The sequence below is a fragment of the Anopheles funestus genome, chromosome 3RL (genome assembly GCF_943734845.2).
Source record: "Anopheles funestus chromosome 3RL, idAnoFuneDA-416_04, whole genome shotgun sequence".
Taxonomy (NCBI): Eukaryota; Metazoa; Arthropoda; class Insecta; order Diptera; family Culicidae; genus Anopheles; species Anopheles funestus.
The window spans coordinates 10,772,225-10,788,614 of NC_064599.1; the positions used below are offsets into that span (position 1 = coordinate 10,772,225).

Consider the following 16,390-nt stretch of genomic DNA (forward strand, 5'->3'; position numbering starts at 1 on the left):
TGATGTTGTACTCTAAATTCGCCCCTATTAAAGTAAGAATTGCATGAAATAGTGACATAAAAAGGATAAATCATTTCCTCCGAACTTCTTAAGTCCCCTTTACATATCAAATTAGGGTTTAAAAATTATAAACCAAACCATAAACAGAACTGAGTTTTAGGAATGGAAACTAATAAGACAGCGAGAGAGAGAGAGTAGAGACAAGTGAATAACAGCAAAAGAAAAATATGATTTTCTTTTCGCTTACCTGACAATACCTCCAAAATTGTGGCGGTTTTGTTGGATACAAGCAGTGTAGAAAAAAGGTAAATCTATCTCGCGTCCGCTACTGGACCATCAATGCTTACCTGGAAGAAAAAGAGAAAAAGATTAATTTACATTTTTGTTTATAAAACAGAATTCGTAACGACGAGTGCTAAACAGTCACTATACTGTCCTCAGAGAAAATATTTTCGTACATTAACATGTGTGTTGGTGGTTTATTCTTTCTTTGCTAATTATCGCGGATGCGTGTAATTTACCCAACGCACTCATCAGAAAACATGAAACTGTCATCTAGCCTGGCCCCATGTCACGGTCGGTCTCATGCAATAACATACGCGGGAAAAAAATTGTTTTTCGCTTTACACGTAGACGAAGGTTAAAAAACAAGAACATCTATAAGGAAAACAAAAACACGACCAAATCTCACTATGTGGGTGGATTGGTGGGTTGTGTTATGGTTTTTGCCTTCAGGTTTGTTACGACCACCAAGACCGATGATTGATAGGTTATTTACGGTGCTACCACATCTCACACTCACGCGCAGAATGGCCTCAAACTTAAACAGCGGAAGCATATTCATAAATGTTGCAACAGTTTTCGACTGAATCTTCAACAACAGGAAAACGCTGAGGTAGAAAGTTGGTGAAAACCCCGTCTCGAAACCACTCGCAGCACTGTATCTTGCTCCTCGCATATCACGACCCTCTAGAACCAGAGAGGCCTATCAACACATCACAAACAAAACAGCGCCAGATCTAATTATTATATTCCCCAAGCGAAAAACACAACCCATCTCCTATACCTACGCCATTTACGTTAGAGGGAGACGAGAGAGATGGTGAAGATGCTGAAGGTATCTCGAAAGGTCATTACTAAACACCGAGTCCTACACAAATTTGTCCAATGCTGACAGCCGAGCCTTGTTGGTGCCCAGTTACCAAGGCAATTGGGGATGTAAAAAAAAGAACCTCACTCGCGATGAAACTAATGGATCCCCAACGACCTATAGGAGCCCTGCTCACTCTCACATCCTCGTATGGATCGGGACATCTTCCCAACCCTAGGCGACAGCTCATTTACTTAGTTGTTTTGCGTCCGCTCGTCCTGACGACAATACCATTAGCAGCCCAAGTCAGTATATCCATCAGTTCGCGTCCACAAAACATTCATTGGTCCCCAGGAAACGACATCTGGAGCCACGTGTTTCAGCTAGCTAAGATACTTACTGTTGCTACCGGCAGATGGTGATAATGGCGTGCAACCAAGCGCCTCTACTCAAGTGCGTCTTTGTCCTATTTTCGGGAAGCGTGTAACCTTTTCCCGATCGGAGAAGTGAAAGGAATCGAGGCCAACCGGCACGAGTTCCCGAGTTCACGATAATCCATCACCCAACAACAATCTACGGAACGGAGCGACTGCGTTGGATGCTTGGAGGTCATCGAAAATGGAACACTTCATCACTTGCAGAAGGAGAGAAACACCATTAAATGATGCACGCCGATCATCTGCACACCCTCCGGGGCCTTTCCTTCCAGCTTCAACCGGGTGTGGTTTTCTGCACAAAAACAACCAAACCCTTGGGGAGATATTTGGAGATCCATATTCCATACACTAGCAGGGCCCAACTCGAAGTAACCCAGCGGGAAGTCGAGCATTTTAGTACGACTTTCACTTTAAGCGTGTGATTGGAGGGTGTTTGCATAGCGCAAATTTCTTCCCTGCGGTGTCATGTTTATACAAGACGAGTTTTTTTCTTTTCCGAAGGGAGGCCGCCATTGTGACATCGGTTGCTCTATTTGTCCAAGGTTGCAAAACAACGCATTGACAAAACCGAGCATCGACATATTGCTCCAAGGGTAGTCACGAGAGCCAAGTCGATTTTTGGATGGGATAATTAGAGCAAGGCTGGATGAAGGCGAGTCATGAGACTCGAGGTCTAAAAGGCTTTTTTAACTAAGAAAAGCAATCCAAATGTATCCCTGACACTGCTTTAAACAGGTTCTCGAGCAATCAACAATGTTCGACAGACAAGGATTTCTTCGCTTCTTTGTTATTCCAGCGAGGAATTATGACAAATGTACTTTAGTCTGAAGCCTGAACTCCTCTTGTGGTCTTCCTTATGCGATCACAAAAAAAACACGCGGTCAAGACGAACGACCAAATTGGAATTCAATATCTCCCATTGGTATCCTTTTCATTGCTTGATCTCGTCAAGACATGAACCGAATTCTCATTCTCCGCTTCTTAGTCTGGCCATGGAAGTGGAAGACACAGGAAGCATGTCCCCTCTACCTGTCGTCCTGTTTAGGGGTATATAATATTGATTTACTACGACAAGACACTTCAACAAACAGAATGAAAATGAAAATCAGGCCCCACGGAAGTGCACGAAGTACAAGTGGTGGACGGTGAACGTATCGAGTTCATTTGAATTGCAATTTGAAACTTTTCGGTCACGTTTCCTGCCGTACTGGGGCGAAAACATTTCGGTACATCGTTGTGCGAATGGTTGTGCTCAAAGGAGCAATGCTAAAGTGTGAATAATTTTACTACCCAGGTAACTCGGGAGAACTAGGAGTACCAGGAGAATTAAGAATAAAAATGTTAACTGAAATGTTGGAAATCATCTAAGAGCAGTGACTATCCCAGATGGATATCGAAACTTCCTACATACAAGAGAATACTCTAAACTCGTCAGCGTTCTTACGTAAAAGCAAGGAATCCGGACAAAATTGAGAGAAACCTTTCTAAGCTGTTCTCAGTAAAAACGAATCTTAAAAGGAAACGACCTAAACATATCACTGATGGTGAAGAAGTTTCGTCTGGAACTTTCGAAGCCCTCCAATATCCTCCGGGATGAAGTTTTCAATAGGCGACCTTTCTTTGCTGGAAAACAAATTATAACAATACCTGAATTCATATGCTTAACCAAGGTTACATCATCCTTTATACCTCCGTAACCTCAAACTTCATTTCATTTTTCAAAACGTTTCACAACAATTCTGGTATGTTTTCCGCCACAAAACCACAACGATACATCTTTCCTAACGAGCGAACGGCAAAATGGAAACGCTACATTCGGTCTTTAAATCTGTATATATGAATTATTCAACCCGGCGGGTTTCTGCTTTTGCGCGCACCTATTGCAGCATTTGCATTTGCTTCGAATATAAATCATCTTCGAGCGGATGCACTTTGTTAAAATTATCAACGAATATATCTCACTGCCCTTACAAACTTCTTTCGGGCGATTTTATGTTTTGTTCTCCACTCAATTCAAATGATGGTCAGATGATACACAGGAAAGAGTGTTTCTGTCCCCATCTTGCAGGAAGTTTGTCAGTGAGTTTTTGGCATTGATTTGTTACAACAGTAAAGTTGAGTTTAGTTACAACAGACCCACAACAAGCATCTGCTAATGTGTTCTGCTATCCATTCCTTTTATCGTTCGATTAATTTCAATTAGCATACTCCGCCCATCCCAATCAGAACCTACCGGAAGCTTTCAGCGGCACCTAATATCATCATATAATTCATTCGCTCTACTGCAGCTCTTAACTTCTTCTGTTCTGAGGCGAATTTCCAGAAGCAAACGCAACGTAATGAGCACACACCAGTAGCCGCAGGAAGTGATTCGCCTGCAGACTGGTGCGAGAATAAAGTTCACCAAGCAGGGAGCAACAGGGGTAAAACAGTAAGCACAACAATAAAAATGAACGTCCAGAAGCAACGGATTTTCCCTTCAATGCAATCCGTCACATGTAGCCGCACATGATGTGGATGCAACCAACCAACTGACGGAAACGGAGGCTTTACTCTTGTCATTTGCCTTCCTCCCCATTTTACCTTCTTTCATCGCTGCACACAACAGCCTACTCACAAGCTCGGGGGAAGAGGGTCGACCGTTTCCAACAAAAACAAAAAATGGTTCGTTCACTATTGGAACGGAAACTCTGCGATGCAGTCAGTAAGTTGCAGCTTTCGTCGACGGTTGTACGAATTTGCAAGCTACTCACAACCAACCCATAGCAAGTACGATCTGGACACGGAAAACGACCGTCGCTAAAAATGCATCACTGCTGCTCGTTGGTGACCGTGTCGCCGCCGTATGTGTGGTGGTCCGTCGTTTGGAGATGTTTTCCCTTCCGGGTGGTCCACGTGAGTGTGCCTCCGATGCAGCTTGCACTCACGTTCTGCATCACCTTTTCATCAACGCAACACACTCGGCGCGGGTAAAATTAGATGCTACCAGAAGGCATCTTACGAACGGATTTCAAACACTTCGTGTAGGTGGCAGTTCACGTGGCGCACAAGCTGACATCTCTCCCGAATTGGGCACTAAAACGTGCACCAAGGAGCAGCATTTACACGTTACGGTGACATTAGCATTAACTACGTTATTTATTTGTGTGAAATTACATTCCAATATAAATAGATAAAATGTTACGAACTTTTGTGGAAACATTGAGGATTCATTACATCCTCATATTATCAGATCTCGGCAAATATTGAAAATTGAAAATAAATTAAACAGAATTTACTCAAGCGTTTGACAGTTCTTCCATGATACAACATCAGATATAAGTACTCACAGCCAACAAGATATACCTAAGAGACCCTTCTGTATGGCACAAAAAATCATTCCAGCAATTCAACTTGGCAGCTCTGTTTCAATGTCGCCTACTCAAACCTTCCAAACACCCACTGACAGTTTGCCATTTTGTTTATATTTTTTTACTCCCAAGGTGATGAGGATCAATAAAAATAAGAAACATTTCTGGTGTCTAAAAAGAACGTACGAAAAAGCTGGCAATAGAAAATGTTTTCATGTTCTCTTACTTCCGTTTAGGCGAAGAAAATAGAAGTTCAAGGCTGCGCCGTGTTCCCTCCTTCCAGCTTCTAGGGTGTCTTCATGTACGCGTGATGGGTAGAGACATTCATCCGTTTGGTTAATGGTAAGTAAACAGTTTCATCTCGCACTCAACATACCGGGCATGCGAGACGTTAGATAGTGGCTAAAGGTGAAACACTGACAGCGTATCTCTTACCAAGATACACAATTACCTTCCTGTTTCTCTCATATATAGAGATCTAAGAAATTCGTGTAAACTAGCCACGAAAGCAAACGTGATTTAAGGGAGAGAATTTAAAAATAAATCTTCGTCTAACGTAGCACAGTGTGGCGTACGCCCGCTGACATAGAGACATCGGTGGGCAATGGAGGTCGTAGCAGTTCTCCATTTCGTCAGCTCCACAAGCACCACCGTTAGCAGTAACACAAAATCCATTACGTCCATACCGTCCCGTTACAGGTTGTGTGCGTTGTAATGTGGGCCGGCATAATGCGAGATGCAATTTACTAAATGTTTCGAGCCCAACAGTAATTACAGACCCTGTCGCCGACACTACTGTCATCACGGCTCCACACGCATATCCCGGGATCTTCTTGAGTGAGGGAGAGCGAGAGAGGCAATAAGAAATTCGAACAAAGTGTCTCTGCTTTGCTAGTGCCGGGTACCAGCACGCATTGTCGAAAATTAGATGCGCACGGGGAACGCAATTAGATGTCGGCTTTGAACGATGTGGAACCAGCACTTCGCACGTCACGCCACATCCACACACCATCATCGGCGGTAGTCACTATTAACCTAAATTGTGCCACCGACTCCAGAGTCAAGAGTATCAAAGCGAAAAGACATTCAACTGTCTCTTTTCCACAGGCAGCACATATTAGCGGATCATTGGCATTATGTGAACACACACCACAGACCGGGTCTCAGAATGGAAGTTGTTTTAATTGGAGAATATCTATAAAAATAACCGTAACGCCAACTCAAGAAGCTTCCATTAAAGGCCATCTTCGAAAAATCAACAAAAAAAAACCCAGGAGTCTAGTGACGTGAGTGAACTTTAGTTCCATTACATACTCATTTCACTGAGAAACGTTACATCAAAATAGTTCAAAGTTTTCCAAACAAAATCTACACTCAAACCATAATTTCTTTCAGTGCCACAAACCGAAACCAAATCAGCACAAATACAGCCGGCACAACAACAAAACGAATAAAAAAACAGAAACAGACGCTCCCTCTTTCGACACTGACAGCTGTCAGATTTAACCCAAATTCATAACCAAAGCGAAGTACCGGGCCATTTCTGCAAGCAAATAGGACCAAACGGGGTAAATCAACAAAAAAGGAATTGAACCCAGTGAACCATCATGCCTCTCTGTGTAAAGTTGTTCAAGAACTAACTTTATATTTAGGAACGTAAGTTAAAACCTCATTCGACGAATGTGAAGAAGAACCATTTGCAACAAGCGAACAGTCTCGCTGTCCCGGTTTGACAGATGACGGAAGACGAAACTTTGCAAATGAGTGCAAAGAATGTTGAAATGAACAAACGATTAGTAAGCGAATTAGTTTTAAGATAAACTGATCTAACATTTTTTTTAAATGATAACTTGCAGAGGTTCTACATACAAACGAGCTCAATGTGTTTAATGTATTATGTATTTAAATCTTCAACAATATTCGCCAGGTTTTCAATTAAAGTTTTGCTCTTTGTCTCGCGCCAAACAATAAAAAGCCTCCCCAGTTCTGCAACAGTTCAACACGTTACATGCCCCTTATTGGAAAAAGAAAGCCCAAAACCTATTGAAACCTATCGAAGCAAACCCATTTTCATTCAAAACACTAGCAGTTTGATGCTTGGCATCTTACTGAACCAATGAACCGTATACAGAAAGCTCCCAATTGCTGCACACAGAAACAACAAAAAAACCTTCCCCATTCACAGCCACCGTCTATCGCGACTTCTTGGCCCGACAAAACGATGTGAAGAGCTTCGAAACTAGCGCTGGGTAGACTAAAACACTGAAAAAAAGCAGGCCATAAAAGAAGGCGCCATGATTATTTCCGACGTTCCCTCCGAAGCCTACGGGCGCACAAAAACCTAGAGGCACCCATTTTCTTTCACGTGGGCTCTTTTACCGTGATCTTCGGGTGTTTTTTTCTCCAAAGTTCCTATTCATATGGAAACTCATTTTCATACCCGGGGAGCGAACGTATTGCGGAAATAAAAACAATCACCGTGCCTTCGTTGCCCGTTAAAAGTGGGCCCCACACACAGACACTGTGCCGATTTTGACGTGCAACAGATGAACAGAAGGGATGGGGAGGTGTGTATCACCCAGCACTGCAGAGGTGACCGTTCTTCTCTGTTTTACTTGTACCACCACCAGCAAAAAAAGACAAGGAGAAAACTGGGGAACACACCAAATGAATCGAAGTTCTTGCCCAAGAAGTAGCAGAGCCTTGGAGAAAGGGAGGAAGGATGGATAATGGTTGTGCTCGCCGGATGTCGGTTGTTTATGTTGGCCTCATCCCGTCAAAAGCCTCCGGAAGAGAAACATCACTACACTACACATATTTTGCTACCGAATCTGACCTTTCTTTAACCTCGAATAACTACGTCTATGTGAGGCATCTCTGGGGGGGAATTCATAGAAACGCTAACTTCATGTCAACAATCACTAAACTTTTCTCATCCAAAGTTTCCTAAACAACAGCTAGGAATGGGGAAGAAATCACAAATTATCCCTTGTAAAAATTTTTCCACCAACCACCATCTTTGTAAGGCTTCTTGCTGATTTACCAACCGTTCGACTTAATGATCATGCAAAACACTAGAAATTTTTTAAACGATCTAGCTTTCGTTCCTACATAGACCAACAGTTTTGAGAAAGAATCCCACCTGCTCTCTACCAAAAAGAAGCCCGAAAATCAAAATAAGCGTGAAGTTATTCAACACTTCTTACTAGACCTCAAAGAAAAGCCTATCGACACCACGGTGGGGAGAAAAAGATGTTAAAAGAGCAAAAACTAAAACTAAACGCTACGAAAGAAGCCGTCGAAATCGAGCAAGAACGCAATAAGCCACCATTTCACCAAGAAACAAGTGGGTTCTGGCCACTGGCCGACCAGAGGGGAAAACCAAGAAACTCATACACCTGTGAGGCAGGCCAAGAAATAGAATTTTGCTTTTGTGGAGAGCTTTGCTTTTCTTCTATGCTGACTGTTAACGATGGCGAGCTACTACAGGAAGCCAACAAGTCTGAAACCATCATGTTTCGTGGTGTTGCTCGCGAAAAACGTTCCAAAGTTACACGGGAAAACCAAATTATCTTCCGTTCCTACATTGCTTCCATCTTCAAACCTCTTTTCGGGCATCATCGCCAACGCCAGGCTGAGTTGCCTCTGCAAGAACGAACCGTTTTGATTCCCTCTTTTTTAAGGTTATGCCTCCGAGCTGCTTGATTACAGCACCACCGTGAAACAGACTCTGCGTGCCGTAAGGCCACCGGAACTCCCCAACAGTATAGTTGGGCGAAAACGCTCCGTGGATGCTAATGGTTAGCAAATTTTAAGCACCTGTTCGCGAGTCGACGGTGGAAATGAGGGAAATTAAACTTGAGCGAACGCGATCAGTTAAGCGAAACCAATGTAAATGATCCTATGATCGGAGCAATGATCTCAGTAACTTTAAGATGAATCCACGAACTCTATGTAGGTACTCTGAGAATACTTCATACACAAAAAAATGGAAATAAAAATAAAATGTTTATATTAGTACAATAAACTACTGATGTTATGCTTATCGTTCACCATTAAATCAAAAGTTTATAACGTTCCTGACCATTCTACTTTCATATGAAGTTCCTGTCCCCATTATTGAGCACTATCTTAGGTCAGCATCCACGAGCATGAAATGTATGGAAGTGCCTCCGGTCAATTCTTTAACCACCAGAAAGCTAGTCATTGAGTGTGAGTATGTTTGGATTTTAAATAATGCTATATTTTTTCGGACACCATTCCAAACGATTCAATCTAGATCTAGGGAAAAGAAGGGCTTTTTTTAAAGTGGACAGCCTTTCCTACTGTATCCACAGAATTGCTTCATCCCAGAATAAATAACCTTATCTTGCTCACCCGATCGAAACACTCCAAGAAGCTTAAATGAACGAAACAACAAGTTTATTTGCAGTTTGTGAAGAACACCAAAATCTTCCACATCCCCATCGGATATTCGCATGCTGAGCCGAAACCTTCGAAAAACTCCTTAATAAGGTTTCGGGTTTTTTTTTCATCCAGAATTTCAATACTCATATTTCAAGGATTTTATATTCTTTTTCTCATTTCAGTTCTGCTCTACTGGATTTTCTACTGGAATCTCGATCATGTGGGCTTGTCCAATAAATTGATAAAAATATTAAAATAAAATGAAGATCGTAAAATCTTTTATTACTAACACCTTCCAAACGTACGCAATAAAAACAGGTATGCAGCATACAGTAACGTTAATACAGCAGCTGGATTAAAGTTTTTTTTTCTTCAATAACTCTTACTACAGTTTTGCAATAAAACTACTTCAACGGCAAGAAAAAAAACAAGTTCTCTTTTTTTGTTGTTTGTTTGTTTGCTATAATGACAGTGAATTTGCAATAAAATATTATCTCCCATCCTACAACCCTTCCAACAGCTGCGCCACCACAAGCCGCGTTCCGAATAAGTAATAAAAAGATTAACTTCTGCCATCACAGGCGGCGACGGGAGGTTGTTTCACCATCAGCTCAATCCCTTCACTATCTCATCAATGTCTTTGTATGCCCTTCGGGCCATCCGAAAGCGTCTTATCATCCGAAAGGCCAAACCGGGTAATATTGGGGCCTTCTTTACACCTGTAGTACTGAAAGTGTATCGAAAAGCGCCAAATGGTGTAAGGAAACAATCTTAAAAATATATTGACAAGAAAATGAACTTTGTGTGGAACGAATGTTTGTAAAACCGAAAAGGAATCGAACAAAGTGTGGAAACAATTAAAATTGATAAATTAAAAAATGCTTGAAGCATCTATAAAATAACTCAAGTGGCAATTCTAAAACATCGTTTATTATTTTTCTTCTAATCCCACAACCATTAAAGGGTTCAATGGTTTAGAAAAACTCGTTCGAAAAGTCATCGCTTCACACCACGTTAATTTGACTACGGTCCAAAAGTCAATCAATCTTTCGGCCACGATCGCCCCGAAACGCCGTGACACGGGACCGGGTATTTGTCGTGACTGTCGTGATTCTCCGCCCCGATGGGCATCTCCTCAGTTTGGCAGTCGCGTTACGCGTTGTTTTCTTGAAGACACACACAAAACACGATCAGACATTGCTCATCCGCTAGTGAAGCTATTTTCGTCATTTTGCTCTACTAAAAGACTTGCAAAGCGGTTGTTCGTAAACATCCCAGTAAAAAGCAATGCAAGTGATCACAATTATGCCAATAGTAACGCTAATAGAAAAATAATTTATATTCATGACAAAAACAACCACAAATATGTTTAAAAATATTTTTTCAACTTAAACAAGGTTTACTAAATTAATCAATATTAAACTCATAAAATAAAGGAAAATATGAAGATTCGGGAAAAATAGAATATCTCATCGTTACATATCATCTACAGTCCAACTCTTCTGGGACATCTGGCTTGTTTTTCCGGATCGAAAATCCTTCGTAATCGGAAAACCCAGCCAAACTAACACTTGGGGAGCTATACCTACACCACGAAAGAGAAAAAGCCGGCTAACGGGAAAAAAGGACAATCCCCGGTTTCTCACGACTCGTTTGTGTGTGTATGTGTGTGTGTGACGAACGTGGTCCAAATGAAAATTCATTCATTCGCCACGAACAGAGACAGAGAGTGGCCAACAGAAAACGTGGCCAACTCACCGATATCACACACACATACACAGAGGCCAACGAAAGAGCGGTTTCCTCATTGAGATTTTCCACCCCCCTTCATTCGCACGCATTCCTCAGCGGTTCGGACGAAAAACTGGTGGAGCATGAGCTGGGAAAATCCAAAACATTCTTTTGCTCCGCCAAACCAAAAGTCGAAACCGATTATACGGCCCACGCAGCCACCAATACAGCTGCAGCCCGGTATATACACACACGGTATGCGCACACACGTCGACGTGGTTTCTCGTCCTGGGCAATATCGAAAGGAAAATCATATGAAAGGTCAACAGCATTTTCCCGGCCACACACACACACACACGCACGCACACGAAGCATTTCTCAACCTGTTCTCTCTCTCTCTCTCTCTTTCTTAAGTTTTCTCTTAACAAGCGTGTGGAACATAAAGAATTTTCGCCGAAAGTGAGAGGAAATACAAACTTGCTCCGGAAAATCATTTTCCCATCAAAGCGTGATAAGAAATTGGATAAATGTAAGCAACAAAAAAAACATAAAAACACAAATTCAAGATGGAATATCCCATCTCGACCATTCATTTCCACTGCTGAATGTGTATGTGTGTGTTTTTCTTCGTTCCAAAAATTCACAAACTGGAAGAAAAACATTCTTCCGCTTGTGTTAGTGTTGGGAAATAAATCAACCAAAACAAAAAAAAACAGAAGCAAAACGACGAGAGATGAATCGTAATTGCTCAATGGTTTGGCGTGCCTTGGAAGCTGAATGCTGAGAACACATGAATGAAATTGTCTCTGAGGCAAGCAAACAAAATGTCCTTCCTGGATACAAAGCGAATGTCCGAGCTTTCTTATCAGTTGGGGCGAATTAGTATGCAAACAGAAAAAGGCTTTTGTGCTCGTATTTATGTAATAATGTTTTTAAAAAGATTAGATCAGTTTTTAGAAGTAATATAATGAATAGTAATTATTAGCTTTCAAACTGTTCATCATCAATGAAGAAGCAACCATATGGAAAGAGAGATGAGCTATTACGCACCATTTTCAAATATTTTCTAAATCAGATATAGATCATAGATGGATAAAAACTTCGTTAGTTTGGACAGTTTTATCCCTTAATAGAAACAAGATATACCTAATTGTCTCTACGTCTCAAAACAAAACTATAAAAAGATTTAAAAGTACATAAATATGCCAACTGAATTCTTCCACCAGGAGAGGCCACAGTTCTGCTTCTTACTAAACAAAAAACCGACGCACACACTCTACACCCTTCAATTACAAAAATAAACCACCCACAGTTTCAGTAGACTGCGAATAAAATAAGACCAACCAGGCACAAACGGGTTCCGTAGCGGGCAAGAAAATCACGGAATGTTGAAGAAAAAAAAACATCCCCCAAAATCACACACTGATCGAAAATTTCCCATCATCATCATCATCACTGACTGAGAAAAGCCCTCTGAAGCAACGGGCGAGAGTTTGTGTTTGTATTTCTACTCAATAATACCCATACAGTGATAGTTTGTTCTATTCAGCACGAACGTAAGCTGCGTGCGTCTCTCGAAGATCAATCGATGATGATAATGATGATGATGATCGGGGTATGCACAGACAGATTCTATGTTTCACCTGCCCGTTTGATGACGCACAACAACCAATATCTATTATTCTATTCAAGCCCAAGGCAACAAAACAATACCGCACATCAGCTACAGCTGGAAGAGTTGGAGCTGTTTGGCCTCTCAAACAGATAGAGAAAAAAAAACAATGATTTAGTACGGCCGCTACGCCGGTCTTTTGATCGGTATGTTTAACGTAGTCATCGTCGAGGGCCATCACACTACCTGGCGGCGAGTTGTTTTCGCTACTTTTGGCAAAACCAACCTCGGGTGAATGGGGTGGAATATGGGAGGTGGGGGGGGGGGTGGGGGAGGTGAGGGAGGGGGGAGGTAGATAATGAAACTATCCATCGCCATCCGCTTGATCATTCGCGACTTTGCGCTGCTGCTGTTGCGGCTACCAACTTCAACCCTCCAACCACCCCCTCAGCACCCCGCTTGTGCACGTAGAGGGTGGTACGGTGCGTGTGTAAATGTACCGCTCGCACACACAGGCAATCGTACACACCCTTTCCACGTTTGCGTAGCGCAACCCCCTCCTAGCATCGCATCCATTTGCCAGCTACGCACACCAGCACACACACTCGCAATCGGCTGCGTTATATGCGTGTGTTGTTTGCTGTTGCTGCTGCTGCCACCATTTTGGGTTGTGTTTCAGTCTGGCTGCAAGTGTTGCTTGGGAAAAAAAACAACACGAACGAGAGAGAGAGCGAGAGCCACGATGATGATGGCGATGATGATGATGACGATGAAGGCAAAAGCGGCCTACGTGCGTAATATTATTTCTCATCGCTCACGCTGCTCACACACCAACAGCAGCAGCAACAACGATTCCCAATGAAAAATAGAGGGCACAAACGCACGAACGCACACACAAAGAAAGTGTACTCTCCGTTGGTTTGACCGAAGAGTGTGATGTTTGGGTTTTATTAGAAAAGAAAAACACACTGAATGGGCACTGGATGTAATTGAGAAACTTTCAAGAAAATGGATCAAATTTGTGCGTAGGAAAAAAGAAAGGAAAATACAATTAATTTACAAAGCGAGTCGTATATTTCACCAAGGCAGATTTAATTCAATATTTTTAACTTTTTGCAATAAAAAAAATGTTTTTGAATCAAAAACACTTGAGTAACACTGTCCCCAACTCGTAGTATACGACGTCAATATGATCCCACCATAGAATATTTCTGTTTGTAGGGTTTTTTTACGCATTAATCGGTACTCTCCCAACATCATCAAACAGATTTCCTTTGATATTTTTAAACAATTTTTCAAACAATAAACTTAATTAACATTTAGCTTGGAACCTTTTCAGTTAGGGTTGAATAAACGTTGAATAATAATTTTTGCGAAGAAATTTTATTTTTACAACTTACTCGCTCGTTAATACGTCGTCGCCTCCTTTGCTAGCGTTGCAAACGAACGATACGATACGGCTTTAGAATGAATTTTGATTTTTCGTAGCCTTTTCACTGTTTCGTGCGTAGCCTTCCGGTGCTGCCTCCTCTACTTCGTCTCTCAGTATACAACAATTCGCTGCCACCGTTGCTGAAGCAGAAAAATGTTGGTGTACTTGCAAACGACGAATTGCGCCTTAGAATGCCGCCAACGGCCGATGCAGAAAGGATCACCCCCAACAAGAAGGATTTTCCCGCTGATCGTTTTGTTTGAATGGATTTTGACAAACGGTGACTCATAAAGAGACAAATCTTTTGCACTCTGGCGAAACACACCTTATGGAAGGTGGTTGGCTTTCTCGGGGGGTGGGCTCTAGGGGTGAGGAAGGTGCTATAAAGCACACGTACAAATTACACACGCGCGCGTAAAACACTCACACATACACAGTAGCGCACACAAACACTTTATACTAAAAAACACACAGACCCAAACAACATGCACACGGGCGAAACATGAATAATTTCGCTATTCGCGCTTTCGCTTCTTTTCTTTCCCTCCTCTTTAGCAAACAGACCGTCGAGAGAAAGCTGTTGACCGCGGGGCACGCACAATAACGCGAAGACACATAGCACACCAAACACTTACACACACATACACACTCACAAACACAGAGGATGCGATGATTTCTTGCTGCGCTTTGCTTCTTTGCGGGGAAAGGAGAGCGACACTTTCGGTGAAAAGCGCGTTGCGGCACTACTTGTGAATAAAATTAAAATTATTACACCGGACCTCAAGAGCGTATAGCAGGAGCAGTAGGTCCTTCTAACACGGGCGCGATTAGATACGTTAAATCAGAAAACGATCGGGAAATTAGACGGAAATTTCCCGTTCGACATTACACACTCGCACTACAAATTGCGTACTGGGTGCGGAAAAGCCGGTGGAAAAATTGCATACAGTTCAGCAGCTGCTGTGTGCTGCTGGGTGCGTGTATGAACTGGATCGTTGACGAACGGGGGAGTAGAACGAAGGTGATACGGAAATTAAGAAAAGAACAACGGAAAACGCAATTTCTTGGATGTGCATCTATTGGACTTGCCGCCGTTCATCGTCTGCTGCTACTGCCTCTTCCGCAACGTTGCTGGACGTTTCTTCTGTCAGCGCTTTTCCACCGATCGGACCACCGGCGGCAATGCTGCTTGCCATACTGTTTTCACCCGCCACCAGAACTTTGTGCCGGGAGTTGTTCACGCACGCACACACACAGATGCCGTCCTAACTACGCCTTCGAAGAAACACTTCAGCTAGCGAGGCGAAATGCTGGAAGGAAAATGACGGCCTTTCCCGCAGGAATCGCTGTGTTGGTCGATGTCGTTTCGTACGCCGGAATCCAAACCCTTTGGAAGAGCTTCACCAGGAGCGGTCGGTTCACCCTCCCGGCCGGGGGGGGCGTGTTGCTGGGCAACGGATACACCAATGTTGCCCGCTTGTGTTCTATCTGCAATCGCTTCCGCAGTAACAACGGAAAATGGAAGGCTTACGTTCTGTTCCAACTGCAGGCTGCTTCTTCTTCCTGGCTGCGTGTGCAAAGATGACGATGTGTTCCTGGTTTTCCGTTGCTCTTTGCCACCGTTCCACCGTTGTTGCGATGCAGGCTGGCACTAGAGTTACGATGGAGAGAGATCACGATTTCCGCGACCTGCAGACCAACCAAAACGAAAACATACGCTGTCAAGCACACACCGTGCTAACTGTCGAGCGCACACACACAGCCACGCTTGCGGGCGCCACCTCACCAACACACACCACCACTACACTCTCGTACTCACACACACACACACACACAAGCGAGCGCTCGTTCACCTTTGCGATTCTTCTGTCCCAATGGGCACCATTTTCAGCACGTTTCACAAGAGCGATGATGACGTTTTCCCGATTTTCCACTTCACATGCAGTTGGTGTGCGTCCTTTCTTTTCTAGCGGGTGAGGCGAGTTTTCTCCACTAAATTCCACGTTTGCTTACATCATACTGCTACGCACGAACGCAGTATTTCTCTGTACGTCCTTTCTCTTTGAAATCGGTCTGACGTTTGACAGAGTGTGAAGTTTCGCTTTTTGGTCTGCTTTGTCTGCTTGCTTTCGGGCGAGGTTCGCTCATAGCATTTCAGTGGACACCATCTTGTAAAATGGTTGACAATGGATCTATATTCACCACGGAAGAAAAATATAAACTTTTGTTTCGCTTTCATTTTTTAAAGAAAGCGAATAAATTTTGCACCGACAGAAAGCAATCCCATCAATATTTTTTGATCGAATATAATCATTTTTTTTTCACCCAAAA

The 16,390-nt window shown here is 42.7% G+C and overlaps 1 protein-coding gene across 12 annotated transcripts in view; it reads right to left on the reverse strand.

The window, feature by feature from the left end:
- Positions 1–16,175, reverse strand: part of LOC125771271 (homeodomain-interacting protein kinase 2) — a 62,971-nt gene extending 46,796 nt beyond the window's left edge. For 2 of the 12 annotated variants that reach the window (XM_049441705.1, XM_049441703.1), the window contains exons 1-3: positions 15,913–16,173; positions 14,028–14,802; positions 248–347 (exon numbers count right to left, since the gene is read on the reverse strand). The gene's annotated coding sequence lies outside the window, so the exon portion shown is untranslated. The other 10 variants (XM_049441715.1, XM_049441714.1, XM_049441709.1 and 7 more) reach the window with 9 other exon arrangements.
- Positions 16,176–16,390: the final 215 nt, after the last annotated feature.